Source organism: Macaca fascicularis, chromosome 6 (genome assembly GCF_037993035.2).
Source record: "Macaca fascicularis isolate 582-1 chromosome 6, T2T-MFA8v1.1".
NCBI lineage: Eukaryota > Metazoa > Chordata > Mammalia > Primates > Cercopithecidae > Macaca > Macaca fascicularis.
Window position 1 is genome coordinate 177329301 of NC_088380.1, and position 15286 is coordinate 177344586.

Genomic DNA, 15286 nt, shown 5'->3' on the forward strand with positions numbered 1-15286 from the left:
TTGTGGTCTCCTCCTCCCTGGCCTCCCCACCCTCATCGCCTGGGGACCGGCCTCCCACTGCCTCCAGATCCAATGTCTTCCAGTAAATGTGGCTACCTGTTCCCATGGTTGGACTCCTTCCATGGTTTCCTTCACTCTCAGCACCAACTTGGCCCCTTCTGACTGTGCTGAAGACCCTTCCCAAGCTGCCAGTGCTCCAGTGCTGCATCCCCTGCCCTGCTTGTGACACCCAACCCTATCAGACGTCACATGCACTTCTACCATGTCCAGTGTGGCTTTGCCGAGCCTGAACATACATGTGTGAAAGGGAGGAACACAAGGGTGAATGTTCTGGCCTCTGGAGCTACACTGTGTGGGTTTAAATCTTAGCTGTGTCACTTGCTAGCTGTGTGACCCGGGACAAGTCACTCGGCCCCTCTGTTATTCTTTCTTCCTGTCTATAACATAGAAATAATAGTAATAACAGAACCCATCCATGGGGTTGTTGGGAGGATTCAATGACATATTCATGGAAAAGACTCAGAACATGACCAGTGCACAGTGGCCGTCTTATCAACTGTCTGCTGCCTGCCCCAAGATGGAAACACAAAATGTGAAATCCAAGAGTGGGCGGTGGAGGAGTGGTGTGGGGTGGGGTGGGAATTCAGTTTAAACTGGTTCATGCTTTCATTTTACAGAGGGAGAAACAGGTCCTGAGAGAGGAGGGCCTTACTCATGGCCACCCCAGGACCCAGCCCAGTGTTCTTGGTTCTGAGGCCCGGCTGCCCTGGCATGGAGCAGACAGCTCCCTCTGAGTGATCACGTTCTCTGAGTTCTCTCAGGGCTTTCCAGTGGTGTGAGGGATTCCTCCCCACCAAACCCCTGACTCTGAGAAGTGGGTTGGAGCAGGAGGAGAAAAGTGTGCAACTCAACTCGGCTTTCCAGGGTAAACCAAGGAGAGGACATTTAACGGCGGTGGCATTAAGAGGGGACTTCTGCACAAGGCCTGGGAAACTTTGCCTAAGATTCAGGCCCTGGGCTCAGCCTGATGCACCCCATTTACTGGGTCCCTGCTCTGAGACCAGGATCTGTGGAAGGAACCCATACCTGGGAGCCAGCTGTCCTGGGCTTTGGAAACAGCTGTGTCCGTGGGTGACACCTTGTCTCTGCAGGCCTCTAGCAGAAAGTCTAAGAGCATGCACTCCGCAGGCTGCCTGGGTCCTCACCCCTACTCCCGCACTTAGTAGTCAGATGACCTTGGGCAAGTGACTTAACCTTCCTGAGCCTCAGTTTGATACCTGCCCCATAGAGTTGTTGTGTGGATAAGGGATAGAATCTGCATTAAAGCACTTAGGTAGTGCCTGAGATTTAGCAAAGGCTCAACCAACATTTAAAAATGGCAAGAACCAAGCACTATCATGCACGTAGGGCACCCATCTTTGTGCATAATCCCGTTGCCTTCCCTCCCTAGAATGCAGAGGAAGGAAGACCTCCGTGGGAACCCTGTGTACATCTTTGCCAATTGGCAGTTTTTCCTCTAGTTAATTTGGGAGCCTGTGACCTTTCCTGCCGTGTGTTTCTCTGACTCAGACTGCAGTGTTGCAGTGCCAGCCAAACATGGTGACAAGCCCCTTCCCAGGCAACTGAGGACAGGCACGAGTGTTCTGGACGCTTCTCCTGGAGTGGGAGTGAGGGTGGGCAGAGCCATCTGATGCTGCACTGTCCACCTGGTTGAAGGAAGTAATTCCAGACTCTGTCTCTGACATCTCTATTAGCCAAGGGTGAGGGTGTTAGTTCAGGTCATGTTAACTGTGCCTCCCAGCCTGCGTCCTGGGCCCAGAAACCACACTGCTGCACGGGGCTTCTGTGTCAGGGTCACCAGAGAAATGGGTTGCTGAGGATGCCAGCACCAACCAGGCTGCTCTCCTGGGGCGACATGTCTGCCATCTTACAACCTCCCTTCCAGTATTCACCATGTGCCAGCTCTGGCTCAGTTACTGAGCCTCACATCGCGGGACCCCACTGTGTGCTCAGGGTCATTAGGCACTTTCACCTGTGGCTGGGATTGAGACCTGGCTCCTCCACCTTGCACTTGTGTGACCTGGCCATGCTCATGTCACCCTTCTGGGCACCCAATACCTTCATTTGTAAAGTTCAACCTACATGCTGTGACTGTGAAGTGAGAAAGCAGTCAGCAGTGCTTAGAACAGTGCCTGGCTCCTACTACACACTCAGTAATGCCAGCTATGTTGTCAATATCAACTCTACACAGTAGCCCATTTCTGCAGATGAAGAAAGGAAGGCTACAGGAAGGGAAGGCCCTTGCCTGGGGTGGATTCGAACTCAGGCCTGTCGGGTTCCAGTCTGGGCTTTTCTGTTCTTTCCAGGCCATATTGGAACTGCCGTGAGAGGGACTCATTCATTCCTGTACGTATCAAATATGCACTGCACCCAGATTACGTCCATCCTTAATTGGAGACCTATCCTTCTGGGCTTTGGAGATTTGCTGGACTTGGAGGGTCACCAATAAAACTCAGGTAGTGACATCGGGGAGAAGACTGAGGTAGTATCAGCTGCTTCTTATCCCCCTGCCTTTGCTCAGCCTATGCCCACTAATGGGACACCTTTGCCCAACCTCTCACCCATACCTTCTGTCTGTTGTCCAGGCTGGAGTGCAGTGGCGCGATCTCAGCTCACTGCAACTTCTCCCTCCCGGGTTCATGCCATTCTCCTGACTCAGTCTCCTGAGTAGCTGGGATTACAGGTGCCTACCACCACACCCAGCTAATTTTTGTATTTTTAGTAGACATGGGCTTTCACCATGTTGGCCAGGCTGGTCTTGAATCCCTGGCCTCAGGTGATCTGCCCGCTTCTGCCTCCCAAAGTTCTGAGGTTACAGGTGTGAGCCGCCACCACACCCGGCCTGATTAGCTGCTTCTTCCTGTCCTTTGGGACCTGGTACAGGCATCACCTTCTCTGGGATGCTTCCTTTGTCCCTCCCTCATCACAAGGCTGGCTTGGGTGACCCTTCCCCATGCTCCAAAACTCCCTTGCTCCTAAGTAGCCCCAGCACGGAGCTCTAATATCAGTCCAAGCCTTATAGCTCTTCCAGGGTCTGACAGATGGCAGAAGTTAAACTATGTATTTGTTTATTTGCCAATATTCTGCCTTATTACAAAAGAGACTTGAGCCAACTAAGCAAATAAATGTTTGCAGAACTGAATTAAACTGAGACAGGGTACCGGCCCAGGAGAAAATACATGGGTTTGGGCATTAGGAAGACCTGGGTGAGAATTCTCCAGACCTGTGCCTTCAATGGAACATTAAAAACGTCACTTTCCCTCTCAAAGCCTCAGTTAGGTCTTCAGGGACTGTGAATGGCAATCTATCCTGAGGACCTAGTGTGTGAGCCACGTGCCCACATCAGCCACTCACAGCTGCAGCAGACCCAGGCAGTTGAGTTTGACATTGGCCTTTTAAGCTAGTCACGAATGATCAGAAGACCCATGGCAGGCTGTCACTAGTGATTTTGCTTAGGTACAAACTTGAATGGTGGTGCTCCTTGGAGTTCTGATGTGGGAGAGTCACTGAGCTGGTTTGCACACACAGTTACACACTCACAGGCTCACCCAGCACGCACATCTCAAAACAATGTTTTCCTCTATTTGTCCTTGGGTTTTCAGTTACAGCAAAAGTACTTTCAAAACAAAACAAAATGTGTCATGATACAGTCTAATATCAAGTAACATTCATTTGGGGGGACACATTTAAATTGATAGTTTCATAAGCGGTTATCGTCCTGCACTTACAGACACACGACAGTTCTGAAGGGGTCATGTTATTTTTCAGTTATCCTTTACTGCATGTTATGAGGGACATGGCATGCTGCAGTGGTGTTTGTGAGCTGGAGAATCTGGGAAAGCCTCCGGAACCCTCCCAGGAGCCTCAAGGATTGACTGCAGTAGGAGCTCAAATGAATTTTGCCTGGGGCCCGCCCTGGAGGAGACCTGCATCTCAGCAGCCAGTCCCACCCAAGCTGCTCTGGAACTGGAGGCTCTAGTTCCCTGGCCCCTGCTCCCCACCCACTTCCCCCTCGCCTCTCCCATTCCCTTCCCCTGTCTGCAGGCCCTTTGTTCAAGGACAGAGCTGCAAGCAAGTGGTGTCTGGGCAGCTGGATAACTATTTCTAAAGCCTCTTAGACTCTGGCAATCTTCCTCCCAACACATCGGGTGAGTGTAAAGCCCTGCAGGCCAGACTTCAGTTCTGCTGTGTAATTCACAAGCTGGTTGACCTTCCTTATCTATAGAATGGGGCTCTCCTGCATGGCTGGCATGAGGAATAAACAAAATGGTTGTATCCAGTGCCTGGGGCATAGCACAAGCTCAAGAAACTTAGTTCATCCTCCTAAAGGATCAAGAAGATGATTGGAAACAAACATCCAAGGGCGTAGTGTTGAAGGGGCTTGTGCCAGACATATATGGAAAGAAGGGCTTTGTGGGATGTCAGAATTAATAGGGCTCTTTACTCCCCACCTCCTTCTCTCTGCTCATCGACAGGAAATCTGTAGCCTATTCTGGGACCTCAGAGTGCCACAGGGTTACAGATACCAAGTCAGAGAAATCTAAGTTTCTGAATGGGCTTTAGACCATTTTTCATTAGGGAAGGAAGAATTCTTTAAGGGGTTGTGCTGGCACTGTCTCTGAATGCATGTGCAGAATGTGCTTCCAGATGGGGTAATGGTCTGAGTTTGAGGATGGGAGTCCACTCCACTGCGTTCAACTGTTCAATAGTCCTGGGCACTGTTATTGCATGGGAGACCATACCTAGCCCCAGAGATTGCCCCATAGTCTCTTTGTCAGATAAAGCATAAGTGAGCATCCCTTCTTTGTTAGTTAGAACCTTTTCAGTTTCAAACAACAGAAAACCAACTCTTCCTGTTTAAGGGAAGAAAAGGGGGTTGTATTGGTTCATGTAATAAAACGGCCAGGGTAAGATTAACTTCAAGCACAGCTGAATCCAGTTGCTCAAAGAAAATGTCAACAAGAACCTGTTGATTTCCATGTCTTAGGTCTGCTCTCCTCTGTCTTGGCTTCATTCTCAGAAAATGCTCTAAGCTTGGGGTTCCAAGAGTAGTCACCAGCAGCCCCAGATTTACAGCCCACCGGCTCGGCAACCTCAGTGGGAAAGAGCTTCTCAATAGTTCCAGGAAAAGTCCCAGGGCTGGCTCCCATTGGCCTAGATTGGGTCCTGTGCTATGCTGTGAGATGCCAGGTTCTGGGGAGGGAGGAGTGTTCTGTCTTAACAACCCAATGGGCTGTATTTGTGGTGAGGTCTGGGAAACCAAGGAGCTCTTACCAGGAGAATGGATGCTGGGCCAGCAGAAACAAAATATGTCACTACCTTCTTCAAGTACACAGGTTTCTGTAAAGCCTAACCTCACACTGAGGCACCACTTACCCCAAACTCCAGCCTGAAGGATTATAAGGAGTTCGAGCTTGCCTTTGCAGGGCACCGGCTCTGTTAGGCACTGTGCTCATTGTACATGGACCTTCTTCTGAACCTCTGAGATTGGTTCTGTTATCTTTATTCTCATTTTACAGATAACAAACCACAAACTTACTGGGTGGAGTGACAATGTTGCCCAGAGTTAGAGCTTATAAATGGCAGAGTGGGAGTTTGGACCTACATTAAGCAGTCTGTCTTCACAGTGCAGACTCTTAGCCATCAAGCAATATGGCTTCCCCAAGAATGTCTCACCACCTCACCTTTCAGGTCTTTCTTCTTGTTTGACTCTAGGCTTTGAATGCCCTTCTTTTCATTCCTCGCTCACTTATTAAACTCTTCCTTGAATGCTCCTCCTCCTAATAGTTTTTCCCAGGATTAAAACTGAGCAAGACTCTTTTCTATAAGACCAAGGTCACCATGCCACTGCTGACTACAGCTGGTATATTTGTTTGTCCTCACCCTTGGAGGGCAGAGACTACATTTCTTGTTTACCACTCCAGCACCTAGTACAGTGCCTGGCACGGAGTAGGTGCTCATGGCTCATAACATGTTTATTGATTGTTTAGATGGCAACACAGATAAAATCAAAGCACAGAAGGTTGCTGAGACTCAAAGACAGGATTATTATTGTTGGTAATGATCTGATAGTTAATGAGTATTATATTGATAATAGCCAACATGCCAGGTACTGTAATAGAGGCTTTACGGAACTGCTCCTTTTAATCCTCCCAATAATACTATGATGCTGATATTACTCTTCCCATTTTGTAGATAAAGAAACTGGGAGTCAAGGAGGTGAAATGGCTTCCCCAAAGTCTTGCATATAATGTATCTGGATTGCAAGGATGGGGCCCTCTGGCCCCCTCAACACCCTATCTGCTTCTCATACCCAGGGAGCTGCCCATAAGGTCAGCCCCTTGGCAATCTTGCCAACCTTGGAGCTCAAAATTCAGTTTATGGCTTCCCAAAATCTATTGAACGCTTTTCCTAAGTTTGGAGAATTCATGACATTATCAGTCCTTTTTTCCCAAGGTGGGTATTCAAACTCAGACTTCCAGCCACCCTTGCATCCAGGGCTCAGATAGCAGAGGGACCTGCCTGAGGCTTGATTTAGAAGGGTCCACTTGAGGATGTGGATGAAGGATGAATTCATGTCTGGGGTGGCAGCAGAAGCAAACAACTCTGTGGAGGCAGAAGTGGGGAAATGCTGGTGTCTCCTTCCTAGTGTGGGCCATCGTGCCTGGGTTGAGCAGTGGAGATAGTGGGGTCTTTCCTGCAGAGGCCTCCATGGTAGGGCTCAAACGTTGTTCTAGCTAGGGTGGCCTCCAAGCCTAATACCTTGACCCTCTTGGAGATTCTCTGCACTGCCAAATATCTTCTAATAAATTCCTTCTCTGCATAAACCAACTAAAATAGATTCTGTAGTTTACAACCAAGAATCCTGACTGAAACCCCCTGAAGCTTGTAGGTTTAGGTATGACCATGTGGGAAGGCAGCATGAGCTCTGGACTATAAAGAAAATCAGTTGAGGATGTGGCAGCAAACAGGTACCCTAGGGGATCAACAAGGGGAATTATTATGATGATGGGCCTTTGAAAACCTCTGACTTCTACATCAGTACTTTCAAACTCTTGTGCACACAGATCACTTAAGGATGTTGTTAGCATGCAAATTCTGATTCAGGAGTTTTGGGCTGGGACCTGGGATCCTGCAGGTCCAATAGCCTTCTCCGCTTAAGTTTTGCTGATGCTGGTAGTCTGAGGACCACCGATGAGGTGGTGAGGTTCCAGGAACCCTGAAGCCTCCAGCAAAACATCACACATGACAGAAGTGCCTACTTCAATTGCATGAGTTAATGAGACCAAATCATCCTTGGCAAGCCCACCACTAACAATTATTCCTATCATTGGTAATATCCTAAGTCCTAAGACACCTGGAGCTTCAAATCTCGTAATTAGCACGCTTTGTTATGCCGATTCTGCTCTTAATGAGGACACTTTGATAATTTGATTTGTTGAAGAAACAAGATCAGTTCCTTTCCCCTACAGTGCGGCATGATAGGAGTGTGGTTTGCTATTTGTACCTATAACTCAGCCCAGGGAGTGCTGACAATAGGGGAGCCACTGCAGGAGTCCCAGCCTCCCCACCTCATGCCCCACTCCCTGTCCTAACCCCCACCCTGCCCAGAAGGGAAAGTAGGCCCCTGAAGCAGTTGTCCCATCCTCTAGAATCCTCACCAGCTACAAACATTCAAGTCCTGCCCCCATCTTCTTCCCAATCTAATTCACACCATTTGCCACAGTGACCTGGCCTCAGCCTCTCTCAACTTCTTCTCTCACTGCCACACCTTTGCGTAGGCAGCTCTCCAGCCTGGAATACCCTCACCACCACTACTCTTATCCATCCGGCCAACTCCTCCATGACCCCTGAGATCCATGTGGAAGGTTCTAGAAAGCCTTCCTCAACCTTTCTTTGTCTCAGGATTTAGGCTGACCTAAATCCTAGAGATTAGTACTTCATTTTCAAGCTTTTCATTCGCTTAAAGCCTACAGCAAACTCAGTTCACACACTTGGCTACACAAGAAAGGTTGCTTTCTTTGTTGTTCTATAACTAACTTTAGTTTCAACTTCAAGTCTCCTTTCTCACCAAGGGATAGAAATGGAATCTTGGTCAACTTAGGTTCCCCTTCCCACTCTCTGGGGCTGAATTTCCAGGCCAGGCAGTTTCTGCTGGTGCTTTTGTTCCTTGGTCCTCAGTCTTCTTTCTGTGTTGGCATCCATTGACTTGTCCTTGACCCCTCTCGTCTCAGATCACAGGCCCATGCTGACTCCAGGAGTATTCTAGTATTCTCTGCATCTGAGCCTCAACACTTCTTGAGACCATGCATGCATGTGCTCTCTCTTTCTCTCTCTCTGACACTTCTGGGACACTCTTGGACATGAGGAGATATTGGTCTTTCTAGGATGAGGTCAACCGACACTGCCTCAGATCCATTGGCCTGTACACACCTTGTAGCCATTGTAGTGCCATGGATCACAGGCCACGAGGCTGTGTGGCCACCTCTGCTCTTAGACCTGCCCCCCATGCCACCAGAGGGAGTGTCTGCCTCCCCCTGCCCTGGACACTCAGCTGGAGGGGAGGGTCACAGTCCTTCACAGTCCTTTCTCCATTGACAACCAACAAACACCCAGTCTTCCTTTCTTTCTCATCCTCTCCTCCTCTTCCTCCTTCTTGCCTTCCTCCTCTCCCAGTCCAAGGAAATTTTATGCAAAGGCCAGAGGAGGGAATAATGAGGCGGAGGTCTCTCTGACCAAGCATGTAACCTTCCGGATCTGTTGTGCTTTCCAGGAGTCCTTCAAAGCTCTAAGCTTTTGGAATTCTGCAAGCTCAGGAAATCGAAAGCCTTTTCTCTCACAGCTGCAGGTCTCTGTCTGCAGTTGTAAAAGTCTGTTTCGAAACTCAGGAGACAAGCAGCATCTTCTTTGTTCTCTGCTTTCTGGAAGCAGTCAGCCTGGAACACCCTGCCTGCAGTCTGACTCAGGGAAAGGGTCACTGAGTGTGTGTGTGTGTTGAGGGGTGGGTAATAAGAAAGGAGAACACTCAGACAGAGAGCTCGTAGAGGGGCACCCCAGCACCTCCCTCACCGCTATATTCCCTGCCTGGGCATAATAGAGGGAGGGTTAATGCCAGCCAAGTTTTACAGGCATTTCTGATTCGTGGCATTGTTGTTGCACTATCCTGCAATCCTACGTTGGGGGTACTGTTTTTATCCTGATCCTTCAGCCCTGGAAACTAATAGAGAACTGAGTAACTTGCTTGAGACCATGATGCCAGGATCCGCAGTGCCCAGGCTGAAGAGCCTTAACCATTGGGCTCTACCACCTCACAGGAGGGCAGGTGGCACAGTGCCTGGAACTTGGGAGGATCCAGCATGTGGAACTATGCTCTGTCATTTACTCACTGTGTGTCACTGGATCGGTCACTCAACACCACTAAGCCTCATTTTCCTCCTCTTCAAAATGGATCTAATAAACCCGTTAGCTAATTTCCTGGTTAGCAGAGGGCTGCTGTGAACACTAAATGAGGTGGCTCAGGTGAGAGCTCTGCTCTGAAGATGCTCAGACTTTGAATCTCAAGACTTGTGTGAACCAAGATCAGATTTCTTCTGTTAGATTGCAGTTCTCAGGAAGTCACTTTCCCTCTCCAAATGCCAGTCTCCTGATCCACAAAATGAGCACAACATCTCTGATAAACAGTAAATAGATGGTTCCAGTGGGCAGTGGGAGTGGGAGGGCGGTTGACTGGGCCAGACCCTCAAATGTTTTCCTGTGTAGTTTCTCATGCATTTGTTCAGTTTGGCACCAGAAGGTGCCCAGATTCACTTTGCAGCCAGTCTGTCCCATAGAGGTAATAAAAGAAAAACATAGACACATTTAAACTTTTAAAAGTTTATTTGAACATTCAGCGATTCATAAATGGTGTAGCACACACAGCAAGCATCTAGCACTCCTCCAGGAGGGGCAAAACAGGATACTTTTATAAAGTGGTTGCAGAAGCAAGACAAAGAAAACAATTTTAATGTGTTGGAATGGAAAGTTCCTAATTAGAGGTTCATTGCTGGCTCCTCATTGGTGCAGTTTCTAGTTTCAACTTACTGTTTACATTGGTCTATAGTTTGTCCCCATAGGAATTTAAGGTGTCAGAGCCAGCTACTCGGGAGAATGAGGTGAAAGGATCACTTGAGCAGGGCAGATGGAGGCTGTGGTAAGCAGTGATTGCACCACTGTACTCCAACATGGGCAACAGAGTGAGACCCTTAAAAGAAGAGGAAGAAGAGGAAGAAGAGGAAGAAGAGGAAGAAGAGGAAGAAGAGGAAGAAGGAGAAGAAGGAGAAGAAGAAGGGGGAGGAGGGGGAGGAGGGGAGGAGGGGGGGAGAAGGAGGAGGAGAAGGAGGAGAAGCAGAGAAGTGGCAGAGCTACAGAAGCGCCTGTTGCCCAGGATGGAGTGCAGTGGTGTGACCACAGCTCACTGCAACCTTGATTTCCTGGGCTCCAGTGATCCCCCTACCTCAACCTCCCAAGTAACTGGGGCCACAAGCAGGCACCACCATGCCCAGCGATTTATTATTATTATTATTTTTGTAGAAATGGGGGTCTCATTATGTTCCCCAGGCTGGTTTTGAACTCCTGGGCTCAAGTGATCCTCCTACCACAGCCTCTCAAAGTGCTGGGATTACCAGCTTAAGTCACCATGCCTTTTTTTTTTTAACAGAGGCTACAGACAAGACTGGCTGCCTGGCCTAGAGGTGAGGCCCAGGAGACTCGCTTCCTCCTGTGTGCAGCAGGCTGTGCTGGTTGCCTCAGTTTCCCGGAGTCTGATGAACGTGTTTCCTCCACAGGCAGTAGCTGCTTCATTTGTTTTTCTCCCATTTCTCATTAGCTGCTAAATTCTCCCCATGGCTGCAGACCCTATTGTAGCTGACTCAGCCAGTGGGCACAGCAGGGGCTGGGTCCCAGCGCTGTCCCAGCAACCTAGGAGAGGTCAGGGGCAGCAGTGCCTGCCTGGCTCTGTCTCTGAGTGTGCCTCACCCCCACTGACAGGTCAGATTATCCACTGTCCCTAAAGATGTTAGGAGGGAGGCCGTGTCCTCCACTCCCCTAGTTGACACACTGGAAGGACGTTCTCCTTGACATCCTTGACATTAATGACAGTGGAACCAAGTGGGGTGCCCTTGGGTGAAGGAAAAAGGAGGGAAGACTTGAGCCTTCTTTAATGTCATTACGCTGAGCCTGAGGCCACAAGCAAAGGCCAGCAGCTTCTGCAGGATAGCAGAAGCCAGGAGACAGGGAACTGGGGAGTGTACATTTATTTGCTTCTCCGACACCAACAATATCTAGATGTGCCATGAGCTCCCACTTCTGCTGATGTGGGACTAGACAAAATTTGAGAGGGGACCGCCCTCAGAAGCTCCCTCTTGCTTGGCCCCAGACTCTTTGTAAATCCAGCACCCCACCCCTAGTTGTTCCCCTTCAGGAATGATCACCCTCTGAAAACCTGCAGAAATTCTCACATCCCAGCCCCCTTTGTTTCTCACTCTTACAGAGGTCTTTCCCTAAGCAAACACCTGCTGTGTTTATTCAGGGAGTGAGAATTAATATCATTGTAAATCTAACTCAAACATAATTAAGAAGGTAAATCTACTTTTGAGGGAAAAAATTCTGACTGCTCATCTCCAGACCAAATAAATAAGACTTCAAATCTCCAAGATCTGCAGCTCAATGTGAACTGCCCTCCGCCTGTCTCAGCCAGAAGAACGTCAGGTAGAAAGGGGCCTGAGGAACTGCCTCCTCCAGCCCCACCCGTGTGGAAATGCAGCTCAGTCTTGCCATCTGTGAAATGGGATTGATAATACCTACATGATTGTCATGAGTTTAGCTCATACCCCTTTCTCCTCCAGAATATTAACTCTGTAAAGGCAGGATTTTGTGTGTTCCCTGTAGTATCCCCAGTGCCTCACACATGGTAAGTATTTAATAAAAACAAAGCCATCAATGAGGATGCTGAAACCCAGAGAGCAGCAGTGCCTTGCCCAGGGTCACACAGCAAGTTAGAGCGGAGCCCTGATTGAAAACAAGGACTCCTGGGTCTTAAACTAGGAGCTCCTTGCATTAGCCTGTGGCAGGAAATGTGGGTTTGCTGTCAATCCTTCCACCAGTTACTACTGTCTGTGCAGCCTTGTGCATCACCTTGCTTTCCCTGGGCCTCAGTTTTCCCAGCAGTAGAATGGGCTTATTATTAGAGGAGAAGACCACATATCCACTTTGGAAAACAGGCAGAGCCTTGTCCCACCTTCCCCCAACAGCTGACCATTTTCTGCCCAGGCTGTGGCCAGAACCTGTTCTCTCCCATCATCAAAATCTCTCTCTCCTTCTCCAACCCTTCCTTTCTAGCTCCACCCTCCCCAAAGAGGAAACAAAGGAAGGCAAACATTTTCCTGTTACCAGCCAAGGTCCCACTGGGCCAAGGTGGAGTGAGGGGAGGGAAGGGGCTACAGTCCTCCCTCTCTGCCCTCACACACCTGCGGAGGCATTAAGGAAAGTGGAGCTACCCTGGGCTGGCTCTCTGTGATTTAACTTTCTCTCACTCCCACACCTGCAGTGCACCGGAGTTAAAAATGACCTTGGCAAACAGCCTTATGTATTCTCTGTCTGGAGCAGAGGACAGAGTCAAAGAAAACCCACTCAGAAGCCTGGAGAGCGGTTGAAAGTGGGGGAGGGCAGGAAAGGAAGGAGGCAGGATGGAAGCATGCATCTCCTGGGCGTTAGACTTGCTGGATTAAGGAGTGGAGAGTCAAACACGGGCAGCTCTGCTGAGAAAACTTATTACGAAGGAGAGATTATGCTCCACAATCTCACCAGAATGTGGCTTTGCAAAGTGAGACGAGGGTTCGTTCCTCTGCCAGCTCAACTAACTCTCCTGGGACACCCCCTCAGGTCCATCCTTGTGCCACAGGCCACCTCACTTCAGGTTGGTGGCTCAGAGAGGTAGCAGCTCCCATCTAAACACAGCTTCCAGAACCTTCTCTTCTCCTGCTGAGAAAGGACTGTGCTGAGTAATAGGAGCAGCTGGCAGTGGAGTCCCCTGGCCTGGTTCCTACAGTCCCAATTTTGACAACTGTGTGACCTGGGACAAGTCACCTTACCCATCTGAGCACATGTTGTTTTAACTGTAAAATGAGGAAAATAGCACTCAACTCAGGGTGTGAATGAGTGGAGCCATGTGGAGCAACAGTTAAGGGCATGGACTTGGGAGTCAGGCAGCCAAGGTCTGTGATTCTAGGCAAGTGATGTCACCCCTGAGCCTCAGTTTCTCCACCTGTCATACAGGCAGGAGTAAATGCCTGTTCTCCCTCTTTGTCCCTTGCACAAACCCTTGCCCTGGATGTTCTGTTTGCCCTCAGGACCCCCTCTCCACTGTGGGCTGGGGAGGCTGACCTGGGAGGATTCTGTGAATGAGGTCCCTGCCTTCCGACTTCAGCTGTTCATGACACAGGAGGCCCCAGAAGAGACCGCAGGCGGGAGGATGGTGACACAAGGTGTCAACTCCCAGGCTCCCTCCCTGACGGTTACAGGGCGTGGCTCTCTTCTGTAGCTTTCTTTGCTATACCTTTAGTTGATGGCTTCCCTCACTCATCAAATGGGGTGCTGAGGGCACCCACTGCTCCTGGCCCAGGGAACTGCCCTCTCCGTGTGCTTTCCCACACTCTCCCTACACCACTGTACACAGTCCTTTTGTTACACAGTCTTCCAATTCCCCAATCTGAGGGCGCTACTGTGTCCCGCTGACACCCTGACTGAAGCAGCTGTCCCCTCTGGCCACAGACCTGGCACCATTTCCCTTCAGGCACTTAAAGCAGGAGTAGTGAACACTGCTGAGTTCAGCTCGGTGCTAACCCTTCTACGTGTGAAATCTCAATTCTTCAGAGAGCCCTGAGAAGAAGCTACTACAGCTTTTCCTGTTCTACAGATGAGAAAACTGAGGTTCTGGGAAGGTTTCACAGTCAGAGTTAAGCCTGGAGCCCTTAATGACTATCTTCATACCCTCTCCAGTATAGGCAGGGAGGCTTCTGAGTACATGTGCTTGAATTTCCAAGGCATGTTCTCAAGTAGAAGTGTCCTTCTCACAACTGCTCTGAGGCATATGCCATCTGGAATCTGGGCTAATAATTGGTCAGTCCCACATGGCCTGACAAAGCAGAAACACAATGGATGGTAAATATTCTATTATGACTGTTATTCCAAAACCCTTTTCCAGTGGGGTGGAGAGTAGGAAGCCTCCCTATGGCCAGTTTCTTCCCCACAGTCTCGCCAGCTCCTGTTCTTCTCGTCATGCCAGTCTTGTGGCCTTGATTTTGGACCCTGTGGGGTTGAAGGTCACAAGAGAGTCTGTCTGTCCACACACACAGTTGTTCCTCCTCCTTCATCCCCACCTCCACTCTTCCCCATCCCCAGTCATCATTCCAGACTTCTCCCTTGCACCAGCTGTGCCCTTGGCTCAGGCATGCATAATAAGACCCAGGTGCTGCCCCCAAAACTCTCAGTTCATGGACAGTCCGTCTTGAAGCAATGACCACAGGATGCTCGATGCTCCAGCAGAGAGGAATCCTGTGGTTCACCAAAGGCACACAGGCCTTTGGCACTTAGAGGAATCGTTCGTCATATGTTCCTCTAAGTGCCAAAGGCCCGTGTGCCTGCACTTATTCATTAATTGAACCAATATTATTCAATGAGTCCATTTATGGCCACTCCTTCTCAGCCAGCCTTCTTTATGAGATTTTCCTCCACTGACACTCCCTGAGCTGCTGCTAGCCCCAGGGCTCTGGGCTGGTTTTCTATTCCTCCTTCTGGGGGTGTCATTCATTCTCTTGGCCTTAAAGACCATCCATATACAACCTGCAGGTTCTGTGATCATGGCCTCCAGATTCTGTCTCATTTCTTCCACATCTCTTCACCTCCTGTTTTCTCACTAGCCCAAGCCAACCTCATCTCTAGTCTACACTATTGCAGACATTTCAGGATTGCCTCATTGCCACCACATTTGGCTTCTACAAGTCACTATTAATTCATATGTCGGGTTGTCACTTCCTGGTTTTACTTCAGGTTTTAAAAAGCCTGAAGGGAAACACTCTGGTTGTCATTCTCCAGCATGAAACTGGGGCATTTCCTCTGATCCTTGGAGTGAAATCCACACTCCTAACCACAGCCTTCAAGGCCGCACCTGCTCTGGCCCTGCTGACCTCCC

At 49.4% G+C, this 15286-nt stretch overlaps 1 protein-coding gene and 1 long non-coding RNA gene across 7 annotated transcripts in view; both read left to right on the forward strand.

The window, feature by feature from the left end:
* The window catches only part of KCNIP1 (potassium voltage-gated channel interacting protein 1), a 379825-nt gene that overhangs the window by 167522 nt on the left and 197017 nt on the right, over positions 1–15286 (forward strand). The gene's annotated exons all lie outside the window — the stretch shown is intronic.
* The window catches only part of LOC141407148 (uncharacterized), a 92517-nt gene continuing 81335 nt past the window's right edge, over positions 4105–15286 (forward strand). The window contains exon 1 of the long non-coding RNA XR_012414613.1: positions 4105–4208. This is a non-coding gene — a long non-coding RNA (uncharacterized lncRNA). The remainder of the gene's footprint in view (positions 4209–15286) is intronic.